The following is an 18,661-nucleotide window of genomic DNA, read 5'->3' as shown; positions in this document are numbered from 1 at the left end:
ACTGGTGATTTAACACATTCTTGCCTTTTTTTCTTGATAAATATTCTCTTAGGTAAACATCACTCGACATTTTGTCAAGAGAAAGCAACCAAGTTGTGCACTGCAGAGAATCTCCCAGGATAATTATGATATCACAAAAATATGTTGGCCCTTCTTGCTAAGAATAACGTTATCAGAGACAGTGTGTGTAGCTAAAAACACACTGGACTAGAATAGCAAAGACCTATATCTAGCTTCCAATTTTCCTTAAATTGACCTATTTCTTCATTTGTAAAATTGACCACATCAATGATATTAAAGGATTATATTCATATAAGCTTTCTAGAAATAAAACATGGCAAACAACATGCATATATATACATACATATACTGGCATTCCTGCTTCAAGGGAAGGAAAGTTAAAGGGATCATCACCCCCCGACACACTCCTCTACCATTTGTCTCTAAGACCCCTCTATAGAGAATCTAAGATAGCTAAAAGCTATTTGAAATTGCTACTAAATTTGTTACCAACAAACATTTTTAATAATAAGAAGCTAGTTCTTTAAATATGACTTTCGATACCCCAACTACATTGTGTATGTATATGTGTGTGTATGTGTGTGTGTATATATGTACAGTAGTACTTTCTGGAAAAAAGTGTAGGGAAATCTCTGAACTCCTAAAGACATTTTCATCGATAATATATTTTAATCTCCATTAGAAGAATCATGAAATTTCATTTGTGAGAAAAAAAATGAGTAGAAACCATACCAACTGAGACATAATCCTGTTTAGATCTTTTGTTTGTATCAAGCAATAAATATGGTGAAATTGATGCAGGATTCAAGTTTATGAAAAGAAAAAGAATTAAGAAAAACTAGCAAAATAGGCTTAAAAAGAAAATAATATTACTTGTAGATAATGTCAACTTTTCTCTATGAAAAGTAAAGCCAGATTTAACCCTTTTTTGTGTAACGTCACTTCTATCTCCTGAGTTAAGTCAGTATAAGTGAAATCCCTTCACCTGAAATTGGAGTTCTGTTTCTCACCTGTGTAAGAATGACTCAGTTGGCTATGGTAAAAGGCTATATAAGCAATGAGAACATCTATAAAGTTTATTATTCTCAAATAGAGAAAAATTAATATATTACAACACAGTCACTTTCAAAGGGTAAAAAGAAAACATTTCTTTAGCATTTTAAGGACCTTCAATTAAATAGTCATAAACATTCCACCATTTATTACATACACACACACACACACACAAAAACCCTGAAATTATAAGGCTGCCTTGGGAGTGAAGATCCAAGAAATATTATATACAAAATAACAGAATGGTAAACACAGTGATAGTATAAGCCCTGGTCATCCAAGAAAACTAAGTAATTATATTATGATGGGAGATTTATGAAATTAGAAAAGGAAGAGAAAGGTTCAAATTTAGAATAATTTTATTAGCAAAGATAACTAATTCCCCCCAAAAAACACATCTATTATAACCTTGGGTCTGCCAGATTCTTAGCAAATTTGGAGGGCATAAAGAATGATATTCTAAAAATTGATTTGAGCTAACTTTCAACCTTTGCTTAGGTGTGGATCTTCTAATTAAACTAACATAAAAAAAATTAATTGAATGCCTAGGGGAAGTTTTTTACTATATTCAGTATGTAAAATGTAAACCAAAAACAGGTACAGTTCCCCTCCCAAGGCATATGCCTTATAATTAACAGTTCATTAATTTATCCTCATTATTGTGATAATAAGAGACAAAAGTTTCAGTTCACTCATTTAATATAGCTCTTATTTTTATTTATCTTTTCTATTCTTTTTCTGGTCTCTATTTCATTTATTTCTACCCTGATCTTTACTTTCTTCCTTCTGCTAACTGTTCTTTTGAGTTTCTCAAGGTATAAGTTTAAGCTGTTCATTTGAGACTTTTTTTTTTCTTAATGTAAGTGTTTATTACTATAAACTTTTCTCTTAGAACTGCTTTTAATGCATCCCATAATTTTGGCATGTTGCGTTTCCATTTTTGTTTGTTTTAAGGTACTTTTTCATCTTTCTTTTGATTTCTCCTTTGATCTAGTGGTTGTTCAGGAGTATAAAGTTTTTTCCATAATTCAGTTATTAACGATTCCTGATTCAGTGGAGATGCAGGAAAAGTGAAAGAATCGAAGTACATGGAAAATTAAATTAATAGGACCTAATAATTATTTGAATTAGTCAAAAGGAAGAAGCCAAGTATGGTTACCAAAAATCTTATTTCTGTCCCTAAGTAGAAGAGCAAATTACATAGCAAGAGAACGCAGAGGAAGGTATAGATTTGGTGTTGCATTTAGATTTTAAGCACATGAGTTCGATAAGTCTTATTTGTCTGGCAGATGTCTTGCTGTTATTTTGCCAGCATGTGTAATTGATCTGGGAATTCAGAGCATGGACGTGGTTGGACATGCTGATTAGATGTTACCTTGGTGATCCCCAATTGGGGGCTTTAAAATGGTCAGCCAAAAATATAACCAAGAAATACCCTAAGGTATAATATTTTTAGAGTCTCAACAAATGGCTGGTATGTTCATCAAGGTCTCTCCACTCTGCATCTTCAGAACTCCAGTCTCTCTTATCATTGTTCAACTAAAAAAAAAAAATCTTTGTCCAGCTTACAGCCCCCAATTGCTATTCTCTTCCAGGTATCTTTGAATCTTGAAATGCGCATGACCGTTTAGAGTTCATTCAAAGATCAGAGGTATCCTTATGCTAGATTCTGGACTATTCTCTATGATAACTCATTCTGAATTTATAGCTGCCTTAGAAGCCCAAACTAATCTATGTTTTCCTCCATCCAGTGAGACTACTGACCTTTACTTGGGCTTCGCTTCCTAGACCGAAATTTGAAAATTGTCTCCATGAGGAAAGCAGAGTAAAGGTGAAGCTTTTTTTCTGAGTTTTCTTTCTCCAAAGGGTCACAGTTAGATTAGAAATTTTATCTCATGTCTAAAACAGTCGCTTTATATATTTTATCCAGTTTCACAGTTCTTTATGGCAGAGGGCAAACCTGTTATTTGATCATTTTCAGAATCCCACATCATAAAAATTGTAACATATACTATTCAGTTATCATGCCCAAAAGTTCATTGGGGATTTAGATAATCAAGGGTACACAGTTTCAAAATGCATAAAAGTAATTGAAAGAGTTTTACATCAAGAAAAGTATAACTTAGTAATTATTTTGTTGTAATTATCATTACTATTTTCAAATAGTATTTGATTTTTTTTTTTTTATGTTTTAAACTTAAACATTTATTTTGTCCTTGAGAAATGCTGCAAGATGGAAATCTAAATAAAGAGATGTATTGTAGGGACTTCTCAAACACATGTATGGTCTGTTTGGAAAGGACGTGTCCACATAATATAAGGAAGTGGTTAAAGAGGATAAGATATGAAGTAATGTGTGGTGGCTGATGATGGAGGATATGAGATTAAGCTCAAAAAACAAAGTAATATTTGTATGTAATGGGATTACTTTTCTATTATGTCTCATTGTTAGAATATCCTCTTTAAGGGCAAAAAAAATAGGCTGGATAGAACAGGTTACATTTTAATCCTCTGTGTGTGACTCCTGGAGTGGAGAGTAGAGAAAAATTTGCACTAGTATTTCTCAAAGTCTGATTCACAAATCCATGATGGTCTTCATGAAAACGTTTCCAGATATTCACAAAAGACTTAAAAATCTCGAAGAGATGAGAAATCCTTTGATAAAAAGATCTTATAACTTGATTTAATAAATTATTTTGCAAAATTGTTAAATCACAGAAACAATTACCCAATCACATCTATTAATATGATCAGTATTGTTTTATGTTTATTATAGCATTAATATAATATTAGTAATCTTTGGAACATACTTTGAAAAATTCTGAGCTATATTATTTAGAACTGCTTAAAGGGACTTTTTTAGAGAGAAAAGGAAAGCCTATAGACAACATGGTGCAGTTTCTTTTTGAGTAGAAATGACCAGTGAGACTACTGACCTTTACATAAAACGGTCTCCAGGACTAGAAAAATAATAAAGCCATTGACCCCGTAACCATACATCTTAAGAAGAGATATAAAAACTATGTTTAAGCAAAAAGAAAAAAAAAAAAATACTGCTTATACAGTAACTTAGAAGTCAGCGTATAACTGAGAAACTAAAATCAGGGCATATTATTCCAGAGTTCAAAATACCAAATGTCAGCAGACAAAAAGACAAATTGTGATACTTGGATGAGAACACTGTGCTCTTACTCAGGAATGTTATAGAAAGTATATATATACTAATGGAAAAGTCAGAAACAGGATGGTGAGAAGAACAACGTAGTAGTAGCAACAGCAGCCCAGTTAGGCCTTCTTATTAAGAAAAAAATAGAATAGATTTAAGGGGATAAAGAAAAATTTTACTAAAATTCAACAATATGCTCAAAAAACGTTTTCATAGCACACATTACAACTATCAACAGAAGGGTATGGTCAGCCTGAAGAATATTAAGAGAATAAAAATAGAGATTTTTTCACTCTAATCTAGCTATACCATTAAAAAATAAAAATAACAGACATATCCTAATAATTAGGATGAGACGATGAAACAACCATGGATCAACAGGAAAATTATCTTTACATAGGAAAAAGCTACACTTTCTAGGAAACATTTGTTAATATTTTGTTTTTCTTTGAATTTTTTTTTTTTCAGCTATACCTGTTAGAAAATAGAGAAGAAAATGTTATGCTTGCATTTTATAAAATTTCAATCTGGCTAAACATATCTAAAATATTCATAAAATTAAGCTTTTTCAGGATTAAAAACATGGTTTCCTAAATCGTTTATGAAAGTGACTATAAGCTGATGGAGATATTTTGAGCACAAGGTGCAGCAGAATTTTAAATAACTTCCTCTCACTCCTCATCAGTGTCTATATGATTTCTAATCATTCCTCTACACATCAGCTGTGATGAGAATGAATCCAGGTGTAATGAATATCATGTTATTATTCTGAAGGATGTTTATTTTTATTTATGCTATTGTGTTTAGGCTCTTCAAGCAACATTTAGAACAAATAGGCATACAAAGCTTCCAGTTTAAAACTGCTAGCTCCATTTCATGAATGGGGGAGGATCTCTTCTATTTGGATAGTTTCCAATTAAAATAGGTTGAGGGAGGCTGTAATACTAATCCTCAAACTGCCCTTAGTCTTCTGTAGAGTAAGGGAGAATTTTCTAAGTAATGTTTCCATCTGAAGTTCTAAAGCTTTCCAGAAAAGTTGAAAAGAAGAGAATATACATTTCTCAATGTCAACTTCTGTTAAAAGAAAAACTTTACGAGCACAGATGTCTATCCATAGATAGAGTTGTTATGGTAAGAGGAACTTTCCATAATTATAGGTAATCATGCAAAACCTCTTGGAACACAGCTTCCATTTCATTTTTTATTCCTGAGATTACAGAAACTTGGGAAAAGCAGTATTTTTACTTATCAAGCTAACAGCAGATCTTCTAAAAAGCTTAGCATAGTATGTTTTTTTTTATTAAGCATATATTTGCTGACTAAACAAGTGATTCTTGTTTGCTTCTACAAGATAATAACTTTGAAGCTCAATCCATCCACAAGTCTAATGGTTCATATTTGCTGCTGTACTAATAAGAAAAATAAACAAGAGCTAACTAAAGAAACAAAGCTTAATGTTAGAAGCCCACTTGATCACACTCAGGAAATGATTATATTTGGTTGATACTTATTAAAGTTGCATATTTAAGTCTATTAAGATGCATTTCATTACCTCTGACAAATGCAAATAGGCTTTCGACCTTTTCAGAGAAGCAGAATTTATTATACAATTCAAAGAATGATTGTATCTGCCTTCTGGGCTTGGTGTATTCTGGTTTTATAATATATACACAAACAGGATTTGTTCTCAGAGTAACATTGGGACTATTTCAGAGCTGTAAGCCAGGTGCTTGATGAGCTCCTGAAAATATTTGTTTAGTATTTTGAATAATACATATAATTTACAGTGTTATTCTGAGATAACAAGAAAATGTTATTTCAAATAACAGCTTACTTAGTAAACACAGTTTCCAAGGGAGATATAACCCAGCTATCATGAGACATCACACATTTATTTTAGGTAAGCCCATATCTACAACTCATGTCCCAAGAAAATTACAAAATATTGTGAATTGGCTGACATTCTGCTCAGATAAGGTTTCTTTAGTACTTATAAAAATGCAAATGGATTAATGTAAATTAATTGTTTTGAAAATACTTTATTGCATTGATAAAAATTACATTTTACTTGAAGTAAAGTATAATCAAAATGTATTTGAAATAACTATAATATAAAACATCAAAAATTTGTCCACTTTCATCAAAGGTTAGGTTATAAAAAGATGTTACTTATACACATTAATATTCTCTTAAATTTTTTAAAGTTTGTATTTTCAAAATTTAATTTCTACTTACTCACAAAGAATAAGGTACACCTAAAAGTCCAAGCACACTTTGTTTAACAGTTAATTTTGAAATTTAGGTAGTTAGACTGTTGGTTCTTGTATTACTTTAAAAAAATACATTGATTATCAAATCCAAATTTGCTATTTTTTTGTTCATCCAAATTTTTAATGAAATTATAAAATTTCAAAATATAATTCCAATTAGTCATTTATCTATTGGAATTATAAGTCTATTCCAGTTTCTGAAGTACCTGTTATTAAGATGATTAAACATGAAAACATATTATTCCACACACAATATATGTTTTCTTTAAATAAATATATAATGTTTAGTAGTTATAATAAACACAATAAATACAGACATTCTTTTACTCACATATCTACCGCAGAGCAATGTTGAGTAGTCTTATAGAAATGAAACATAATTCCTTATATTTTTTGCTTTATATTTCCTCATCATTGTTTTAGTAAACCATTTTTTTCTGATCAGCCTTGTAATATGAGAATAGTAAAGAGCTTTGAATATAATAAAATTAATCTAGATAACCAAAGGAAAAACAAAAAGTTTAAAAATCTCAGAAAATATACTCTGTTAATTAAGGCACAATTATAAATCAATGTTTTTTTTTTTTTTAGTTATAATTCATTGTTTATAGTATTAAAATGTTAAAAAATATATGACCACCTTAAATTCCCCCAAATATTAAAGCTTTATTTCTCCATTTTAAACTTCGGACCTACATTAATTTTATTTTACATGGAAATCAAAATTTATTCCAAGTTTTGTTTTGTAATTTACTAGATATTTGTGTTTTTTATTAGATATGTGTCATTAAATAAATATATTTCAAAGAAATACAGGAAATCAATGGGGGAATAGCATAATCAATGAAGAATATGAAAAATATAAATCATCAATAAGAAATGTTAGCACTGTGCTAAAGTTTTCTTTAAGAATACACACATACACACACCATCACCATTAGCAATACAACAAATGACACTAATATCCTCCTTTCTCTTATCTCTAGGTAAATACCTCACTAACATCAAGGAAGAAAGCCAAGTTCATTAAAGAGTGCTTCTAGCAAGTTCTGAAAAGTGAGTAAGATAAACTACATCTGCCTCTCAGTGGCAACTCTCATATCCTTAGATAATCCCCTTCTCACCATTCCCACTGTCATTGGCCTCCATCAACTCAGCTTCTCCCATTTCTGTCACTATATGTACTCTCACCTCTCTTCATAGCCACCCATAGTACTCAGTGTAAAAATTAAAAATATTTCCATAAAAGAACAGCCCTTGAATATTGATATCTCTCCTCTCTACATGTATCTCTTCTCTACAGAATGATAGGCAGACAAAATTGAGGAAGAGCCAAGTCTTTTTGATTCCCAAACTTGCCTTAGGCTTTTAACATTCTGGAAACAACAGAATAGAATGCCTAAATCCCTCCTTCAACATGCTCTAATCCCCAGTTAGATCACAGGCAAATAAATGTGTTTTTCTTTTTTTTAAATTGACATCAGTTATTTGAAAATAATTTCAAAGATTTGAAAGGTTTTTTTGCAATATTTTACTATACTCACTGAAGAAGTGATGTGTTTTATAAGAAAACAAATAAACAAGATAATTTATCCTCCCAAGCCTCAATTTATCTACTGTAAAATTACTCATCTGTTCATCCAATTATTAAATAGTCATTGAGAGTCTATAATGTTCTGGGAACTGCTCTAGTAGTTATGAATAAACATAAAAATCCCAATCCTTAGCCACTTATATTCAAGTGGGAAAAGATAGATAATAAGCAAAATAAGTATTTAAAATGCATATGTTAGATGTTAAGATGTACCATAGGAAAAAAATAACTAAGGAGAGTGCTCAAGGAAGGTCAGAACAATGGATGTAGGTGTATCAGGTTTCCATTTAAACTTGGGTAGTAAAAAAATTATTTTCTGTGAATGTAGTAGTAGTAGTTAAGCAAAGTTCTGAAGAAAGTTAGGGAGCAGCGCCTGGGAATCACCTGAGAACAGCAAATTACTGGTACCTGACTTGTCACAAAAATAGTAAGAAAGTCAGTATGACTAGACTGAGCAATCAAGGAGAATCACAGTAGGGGAAGAGGTGAAAGAGATAAGGACATGGTTTGGAGTGTGTAAACTGATGGTTTAGAACTTCGAAGACCATTCTAAAAACTTCAACTTTTAATCTGAGTGAGCTGAGAAACCATTGAAGCATTTTGAGCAGTTAGATTTCTCATATCTGACATGTTTTAACAGGGGAGAGACAAGAAGACCAATTAGTTGGATGAGAGATTAGCATGAGGCATTAATTACTGTTTTTCCACCAAGAGTGTGGTAGTGGAGGTGGTAAAAATGGTTGGATTTCGAAAGTAGAGTCTATAAGATTTATTAGTGATTGGATTTGGAGTGTATGAACAAAAGAAAAATCAAGGATGACTCCAAGATTATCAGCCCAGGCCACATAAAGAATCCAGTTGCCATTAACTAAGATGGAAGAAAGGTAAGAGTTCTGTTATTGGTGTATAAGTCTCAAGATACTTACTAAATATCTAAAACATCTAAGTATGGCAATGAATACAGAAATTTGGAGCTTTGGGGAGAACTCCAAATTGGAGATATATATCTGGAAATCATGATATTTAAAGTTATGAGAATTAATTTAAAAAGTGTGATAGTTTTAGTTAACTATACCTAAGGGTATTGTTATAAAGAATATTATCATTTACACTGGACCCAACACAAAGTTGAGCCTTTAATAAATATTAGTTATTATTAATATTATTCTTCTTTATGGACAACTTACTAACTGTTATGATAATTATGAATAAATAAGTAGTGGTCGAGTCTGATTAAAATGTGCTACTACTCTTGTAACTGAGGTCATGTCACAGATTATACAAGGTTGAAAATATAGGTAGAAATAGAAAGCAGCATTCATAGGAAAGTATAAGAGTGAAACACCATTCATAGATAATAGTTTCATGGGTGTTAATTTTAGAGTATCTCCTTCTGAGAAGAAGTAAGTAAATGTGTACATCAGATTGACCTCGCCACACCAAAAAATAATAATAAGTGTATATACCCCTGTTAAGTGGTAATTCAGACTCGAACTTAGAAGAAACTTGATTGACATGTGAAAGTAATGAAAAATCAAACTTGGCCAGATTCTAAAAGGGAGTTAAATGTAAAGACTATCAGATAATATAAAAAAATGTGTTGGGGATGTGCTTTGTTACCTCTTCTCATGCTTATTTCTTGAGAACTTCAATTTAATTCGAATAAGACTGACAAGTATTTCAATATATGACCTATTTTAGATTGCTTTAAATTATAACCTTATTAACCTATAATAAAATAAAGGAAGATATTAAAAGGTAAAATTTTTCCACAATCATATTACATTGATCATAAAGAATGGAATTTATGAGTAGCAAGAAATTAGAAGTGAATTAAATCCCGTTCCCAAGGAAACACTGTTAGAATCTGTTAATATTTACTGGCCTTTTCACATTTTTGCCTTATTTTTCAACTAAACTTGGAAAAGCAGATTATTCACACTCAAAACATATTTTTAAATCACTATCGGTTGTGTTTTTGTTATAATTTTTCTCATTTGAATCACTTGTAAATTGTAGAACAAAATGAAAATTAGTATTTTCTTAATCAATTATTATGTTTCCATATAAGTTCCAAGATGCAAAATATAAACACTGAAGTGAGTAGTTATGAAAAATACCTTTAGGAACCATTGCTCTATCAGTATACTTTAAAGTTCATTAATAAGCATAACTAAGAGTATTAAATATTATAAAACATGTTACACAGCCACCCACACCTTAACAGATATTGAAAAGCTGCATCTATTATGTCACCTAGTGGGTAAAAAGAAAATAGCAAGACTACAACTCCCTTTGTATTTGGGGACTGCAAAGTCAGATCATACATTTTGAGTTTACAGTACCTGAGTAGAAGTTTGAGAAAGCAACTGGATGGTGGCTACAGTGGTTTCTTGTTCTCAGGAGAAAGAGGTTATTATTCAAGCATAAAGTTATCCCCAGTATTATCCCCAGAGATAGAGAAAAAGTGAAAAATCAAGATTAGACTCGAGCAGGTTTTGATGTTTTTCATAAAAGCCAATTCAAGTTCTGTCCAAAGAAAAATCTGGTTTAGATACTAATAGAAGATACCATGCAAGCTACTTCTAATTTTATTTCTATGTGAGTTATACCAATGAGAATATTATTTTTACATTCAACAAGTAAACAATTATTGTTCCCCTAAGAAATGAGAGGGGCAAAGACAGATCTAAGCATAGTGAAATCATGTACAGACATATGTTTTAGGGATTTTGAAAATCAGCTTGTAAGCCAAGTTGGAGATTATTCAAAAATCCAGTTACTTCCAGGACAAATGTGATTGAAATACTTTGCCATAGAGAAAAAAAGGGTACCTAATCGATGTTAAACATAAACTTAATTGATAGTCACACTTTTAAACCCCAAGGCTTACCTATTGGTTAAGAATTTACATTTATATTGAGCACATTTTAATAGCATTTGACTCCAAATTTTGAACCCTGTGCTTTCCTAATGGAAATATGTGACCCAGATATGATGCTTACCACTTGCATACCACGATCCTCAGAATTGACAGCTGTATCATGCAGATTTATTTTTCTCTGGAAAAAAAAAAAAAAAAGATTACCTGTCATAGGAGAGTTTTACTTACTAGAGAAACAACCAGAAACTTAAAAAAGAAAAGAAAGCTTGCATATTCTTAGTACTGAAAGAAGGAAGAGGCGCGTACTCTAATTGATTTGTGTGAACTTTTCTCTTCACCCCACTAATGAATAGTTAGTTTTACAGCTGAAAAGCAGACATGAAATCTGTCAACAATTTTAACATGATAAGTTAAGGAGAACTGCTGCTAGTTCCTCTTAAATTGATCTGAAACATTAATATATTAGTTTGGGCAAGCTTGTCAACCAGGTCATCTGCCTTAGTCATGAACCTGGCATACAGCATTTTTGATAATCCTTTATGCAATTCCAACTGTCAACCAACTCTAATGCTATTTTTCTTAAATGTCAGTATAATTGTCCCTGACTAAGAAGTGACTTAGTTTCTTGGTGTTCTACATATCTAGCTCCTTGCCCAAGGGACTTGTACTAGGCTTCATTCATGTCATGTTCCATTAGCTATAGTTAACCAGGAGTAGACTTAAATAGTCCATGTTTTCTAAAAAATAAAGAAAAAAGTAAAATAACTGAATTTTCAATTAGTAATAAAGTTTTTTTCAGATTGATGGGTATGTGTGTGGGTTTTGTATATGTGCAAATGGGTGGGTACCTGTAGTTTCTTCCCTCAATATCTATTAATGAATATAGGCATATAATAGTGATAAGCACTTCAATATTATCATGAGCCCTGGGCCCCAGTAACAAGGCTTCTTTTGATTTCTTAATACCAAATAAAGCTTAATTGATACTCTCATAAGCATGAATCAAAATTAATAAGAAGATAATAATCTGGGAACCTTGCAACATTACATTTACAAAAATCTTAATCATGGCATTTTTATAACAGTAATGAATAGAAAATATTTATAAAAAACCTGATAAAAAATTTTAAATGTGAAAATGTCTAAAATTATTTAAGTAAAAAGAAATGTTCATGATATATTGATAAGTGAATAAATGGATAAGGAAAACAATGCATAATATAATTTTTTTGGAATGGAGATATTCATAAGTGGGTATATAAACATAGAAAACTACCTCAAGAATATATTCCAAATGTTAGTGGCTGTCATTTTTTTTTCCCCCCCACTGGAACAAGACCTGTAACTTTTATTTATTTTTTTATTAAGTTTATTGGGGTAATATTGGTTGATACATTTATATAATTTTCAGGTGTACATTATAATTTCATATCTGTATATTCTATTGTGTGTTTATCACCCAAAGTCCAGTTCCTTCAGCTACCACATATTTGATCCCTTTTACCCACTTCACCCTCCCCCTACCACTCTATATTTGACCCCCTTTACCACGTCTGCCTCTCCCCTCCTCACCCACCCCTACTGTCTGGTAACCACTAGTCTATAGTCCATGTCCATGAGTTTCTGTTTGTCCTGTTCATTTGGTGCTTTTAGGTTTATATCCCACATATAAGTGATATCATGTGATTTTCAACTTTTTCTGCTTGGCTTATTTCACTTGGCATGATTATCTCAATGTCCATCCATGTTGTCACAAATGGCAGTATTTCATCTCTTCTTGTGGCTGAGTAATATTGCATTGTATATATGTACCACTTCTTTATCCAATCATCTATTGAAGGACACTTTGGTTGTTTTCATGTCTTGGCCACCATGAATAATGTTGCAAAGAACATCAGCGTGCATATGTCTTTACGGATAAATGTTTTCAAACTTTTGGGGTAGATACTCAGAAGAGGGATGGTTGAGTAATATGATAATTCTTAATTTTTTGAGGAACCTCCATACTGTTTTCCATAGCCATGGTAACAATTTCCACCAGCAGTACATAAGGGTTCCTTTTCCTCCATAACCTTCCCAACACTTGTTATTAACCTATCTTGTTGATAATAGTCATTCTTATAAGTGTGAGTTGGTATCTCATTGTGGTTTTGATTTGCATTTTCCTAATAGCTAGTGAAGTTGAGTATCTTTTCAAATGCCTGTTGGTCATTTGTATGTCCAGATAAGTTTGTTTAAGTCCTCTGCCCATTTTTTAATTGGATTGTTTGTTTTTTTGTCATTAAGTTGTATAAGTTCTTTATATATTTTGGATATTAGCCCTTCATCAGAGGCATTGTTTCTAAGTGCAAAGTTTTTCTCATGAGAATAAGATGTTATGTATTGCTGAGATAGACTAAGAGAATCTGGACCAAAATTAAGACATCCTTTACAGTCAACATGAGTACTACTATTAGCTGAGAACTTCCTAAATCTCTTCAGAAATTATGTATTTTGTGGTCAAGACCAAGCAGTATACTAGCAAAAAAAACAAAAATAAATAAATAGAATTAGTAAATTAGTTTTCTAGTTATAACTCTACTATTAAAAATAATTTATTAATCTATACTATAATTACTGAAATAAATAGATTTGATGTTGACTTAGCTTTGATTCTTTCTATTAGTATGTTTGAAATTAAGACACTGTTGTGCAGTTAATTTTATGGTTTTGAAAACTGGAGTATGGCAATAAATTGTTAACATTAGAGGAATCTATGTGAATTCTATATTATTTTGCAAATTTTCTGTAAGTCTAAAATTATTTCAAAATAAAACAAAAATTTTAAATAAGAATTAAGCTGAATAAAGAAGCCAGATAAAATAAGAGTTATGCCACATGATCCTACTGCTGTGAAATTTCTAGAAAATTCAAATCTATAGCAAAAGAAAGCAGAAAAGAGATTGCCTAGGGCTGAGTGAGAGCAGGCATTGACTGCAAAGGGGCATAAAGAAACTTTTTAGAGGTGATAAAAGTATTCCAAAACTAGATTCTCATGATCTTTGTGTGACTGCACACATTACAGGACTCATCAAACTGTATACTTAGAATAAGTACATTTTATAAAATATATATCAATAATTGTATGTAAATATATCTATACAACTATGCAAAGTGTATATACAAGAAAGTTCATTGCAGAAATACTCATAAGAAATAAAAGAAATACATTGATGATACAATAGTATCCAAAGCAAGAAGTTGAGTAGGCTATGATTTACTTATACAATTGAACACTGCACAACTAATATAGAAATATTTCTAAGACGCATTAAGTAACAAACCACAAAACTATATGGATAATAAGGTGTACTTTAGAAAATGGAAAAATACTATCATACGTATATTTTTCCATAAATATTGTAGGGAAGGAAAAAGTTCCTTCTATCCCTTTACATTTCACAGTCAGGCCTCAGAATTAAACTGACATATAACAGATTAATAGGAGAAAACATGTACATCTTATTTAATATTTTACATGCACATGGGAGCCTTCAAAAGGAAATTGAAGGCCAGAAGGAAACAAAGAACAATAAATTATGGGAATGTGACGGGAAAAAGGGGCTTGGACTAGGGACAGTAAATTGTGGGACAGTGACTAGGAAGTATACGGGGAAAACTAATGGAAGACAAGGGTTATTTTAGCAGGTTTGTATACACAGATCTATTTTGATGTCAACTCCCAGTCTCTGGTGATAAGAATATTCCTCTGTTCCTGGTGCAGATAGGGCATCTTCAGGAAATTTTATTACCTGCTTTTACGTAGAAAGGGGGAGAGCAAAGAGCCTTTCCTGCATCTGCTGTTTCTCAAGTGCCTGAAGCTCAAAATAATCAATATGACAAAGGGTATATTGTGGGGTGTCATGTTCTGAACCCCTTCAGGATAAAACTATCTGAAAAACACACAAAAATATTAGCAGTAGGACTAGAAATAAATAATTTATTTTTAAATAAACTCATATTTAATTTTAATTATACAGATATACAGCAGAAAGTAATTATTATTCTCTAGTATTTACTTTCCCTCTCTTCCTGCTCCTTTGCCCAGTTCCAATAAGGGCAAGATAAGAACTACATTTCCCAGCCTCTCTTGCAACTAAGTAGGCCGATGTGGCGACTAAGTTCTTGCAATGAAAAGTGAGCAGAAATCAGCTATGAAATTGCTTGGGCATTTCTACATAACAAAATTGCTTGTTTTGTATCTCCTGATCTTGTTCCCTTCCAAGAGATGGTGTGGGATGGACTTCAGCCAGGTTTGGCCATGCAGTTGAGGACATACCTAGGTTACAGTACATTATGAAGCTGAACTGAGCATCACAGAGCTGAATTATCGGCTTTTCATATTCTTCATCCCTTGGAACTGTTCCCTGAGAGAAAAATAAATACTTATCTTTTCTGAGCTCTTGCATTTTGAAATCTTTTTACAGCAGCTTGGCCTAACAAAGACAGCATATATTGTTTTAAATATAGTTTAACTTTTTAAAATTCAAGATCAAGGAAATATGTATATTTTAAATTAAGATGATCAAAGTGTCAGTCTCATTACTTAGTTATCCAATGTGCATCCTTCAATAGTATTTGAAATTTCCATTTTAGAATGTCATAGTAACACCAGTTGCTTTTTCAAACTCCTATATTTTAACCCCCTATATTGTTCCTAATATAACCATGTTTTTAAAAAATGAACAATTATTATGTCCAAAGGAAAAGGCTATTTTTTAATTTCATTTTAGATATATATTTTTTATATTCACTTTCCTTCATTTTTCTAGACAATAGAAAAATATAGTCCTCTCATAAGACTATATTTTATTTTGACAGCAGTGATATTATCACTTGTTTACTTCTCATCAGATAATGGACTTTGGTATCTGATTAATTTTACTCTATTCTTGAAAGAAAAATGTCATCCTCAAGCTAACATATCTTACTGATAGTTCTCAGTAATATAACCTTTGGCTCCTTCCCAATATTACTCTAATAACTTCCACAAAATCTACTACAAACAAGGTTAGCTGAATTCAAAAATGGCATTCATAATTTGGAAAAAAATATCTAACGATAATGATCTACAAATCTATAAAATTCTTAATTTGCAGGAAACTTACTTGGCTTGTGAATCAAATCAACTTAATAATCAGGCAGTACACAAGTTCTATTTAGTATCACTATTAAAGTGATTACTATGGTGTTATTTACTTCTATCAAATTCTTCTAGAAGATGAAATATTTTCTATTCTGAAGCTTCTTTTGTACAGTAATTTCAGAGTTTTCAACATCAACATTTAGAAATAAAGAATTGGCTGTTTCTAAAACTCAATATTCTGTAATTGGATAAACCACGGCTATGATCAATATTACATTTATAATATGTTTACATTTAAAGGCTCCTATATCTAAAAGTAAAATTTTTTCCTGAGAGTATTTACATGAACACTTATACATTTATTTTATCATCAATTTTATTATAAACTTCATAATTGTGAGATCTTTTTTCCATTTATTAAAAACAATTAAATAAGAAACCTCACATTAATGGTATAGGGAGCTGAATCCCCTTTTGATTGAATAATCTCATCCAGTCTCTACAATTCATTTTTGTCCTTTTGAAGTTTATTGGTATTGATTTTATTTTGGAACTCTCAAAAGTAATTATTATATATATATATGTGTGTGTGTGTGTGTGTGTGTGTGTGTGTGTGTGTATATATATATTTGTGTGTGTGTGTGTATATATATATATATATATACACACACACACACACACACACACACATATATATAATTTTTTTTTTTTTGGCAAAAAGATCCCCCAAAGAAAGGCAAAGCATTTATATACATGTTGTATAATTATATATGTGTTATGTGATGACGAAAAATAGATGAAGACTATTGCACAACTCTAAGTCCAGAACCAAGATATGGTCAATGAAGATGAAATGAAAGGTGCAGATGTGAGAAATACCAAGAAATAATATCCATAGTGATGGATAACTTATTGACTAAGAGTAATGAGATTAGGAAGAGTTTAAGGAAGGTTATGTGCCTTTAAGTTTGGCAAGCTTAGATGAGGGGGGAAATGTAAAATGAACATTTGATGCGTGAAAGTAAAAGCCATATCTACCTGAGCTCAAAGTAAAATGAGGAGGCACAGCAAGACTGACAAAGGAGTTCAGTAAATTTGGGAATATTGTTAATCATAGTAGATATCCAAACTCTTATATTTCATTTGTTTGGAGTCATTCTTGTAGAAGGTGTTTCAAAGACTCCTACTATGAGGCATGCCTTTCTCTCTGTTATAATTAATTGTTGCAGAAAAAGAGGGGAAATAGGCATTCAACAGCAAGTTTAAAATCTCTTCCCAACAAGAGATTTAAGAAAATTGCAATTCAACAAATATTTACTTGAACATTTAGTGTTGGAGTTTGAGCTGGAGTTTTCCTCAAAAGGAAATTATAATTATTCAAGTACTCTAATATAATAAGTATTAAGTCAATTATTATAAGAAAGTAACAATATGAAACTGTTGCTTTCAAATAAAAGTTAGATCACTTTCATTTAGAGATATACAGAAAAAAAAATTATAGCAGATAACATTTGTGAGAAAAATGGTGCTCTGCTGTTTACCTAACAGAGATCCACTTCCTTTAATATCTGAAGTGTTTGTCATCAATCTGTGAAGACATATATACAGGGATCCAAAGGTTTTAGAAAACTTTATAGCTGTTTGAAATGTTTTGAATATAATAATGAATTGGGGCTTGTATTTTATAAGTTTTTAAAAATATTTATCTTAAATTCCCAGCAATTTAAATTTTATATTACAATGTTGGACTGTGACAGAATAGGAACTTTCCAAAAAATTGGCTCTTTACTACAAAGAGGCTGAGAAGCACTGTGTTAGAAGATGAATAACATTTCTACATAAACATGGAGGGTATGCTAAGATTTTTGTAAAGAAAAGCATTACATATGTTCTACAATCAGAAAGTAGTGTAGTTTCATTGAAGTACAGTGGATATAAAAGTTTGAAGGTAGAGAAGGTTATAAATTAACTTTAGATTATAACTTAGGAAGTCCCGAATGCTACAGCTAAATTAAAAACAAAACAAATACAAAAGCAAAGACAAAACTTTCCTAATCTTTGAGCAAGTAAAGTATATCTTTGAAAATGAGACCATAGCATAGATATCAGGTTTGTTCTGGTTGTAAGTTTCTTATAGAAATAAGATTTTAACTAGTGATCTTTCTTTTGTTCCTGTCTCACTTTCCCATCATATATCAATACAAAGCCAGAAGGACAATCAATTATATTATATTCTGGAATATTTCTTCATATAGCCAATTATTTGAAAAAAGGTATTACCTTTAAACACAACTTTCATCAAACATCTAAGAAACTGAGGTTTTGAATAGTTACCCATTAGGTATTAGAATGCAAGTTCAAGCCATCCCATTACTTTTCAAATGAGAACAACATGAGTTTCTTCCTCATCCCTGAATAACTTATTACATTCAAAAAGAAAAAAGAAAGAGAGAGAGAGAAAGAGAGAAACAAGAGGGAAACAAGAAGGAAGGAAGGAAGGAAGGAAGGAAGGAAGGAAGGAAGGAAGGAAGGAAGGAAGGAAGGAAGG

The 18,661-nt window shown here is 31.3% G+C and overlaps 1 long non-coding RNA gene across 1 annotated transcript in view; it reads right to left on the bottom strand.

Annotated features, from left to right (window-relative positions):
• LOC111737375 overlaps positions 1-18,661 on the bottom strand; it is an 85,987-nt gene that overhangs the window by 52,440 nt on the left and 14,886 nt on the right. Inside the window, exon 2 of the long non-coding RNA XR_002779421.1 lies at positions 11,110-11,166. This is a non-coding gene — a long non-coding RNA (uncharacterized LOC111737375). The remainder of the gene's footprint in view (positions 1-11,109; positions 11,167-18,661) is intronic.

This window comes from Pteropus vampyrus, unplaced genomic scaffold (assembly GCF_000151845.1).
Source record: "Pteropus vampyrus isolate Shadow unplaced genomic scaffold, Pvam_2.0 Scaffold26, whole genome shotgun sequence".
Taxonomy (NCBI): domain Eukaryota; kingdom Metazoa; phylum Chordata; class Mammalia; order Chiroptera; family Pteropodidae; genus Pteropus; species Pteropus vampyrus.
This window is presented reverse-complemented; position numbering and strand designations above follow the sequence as displayed.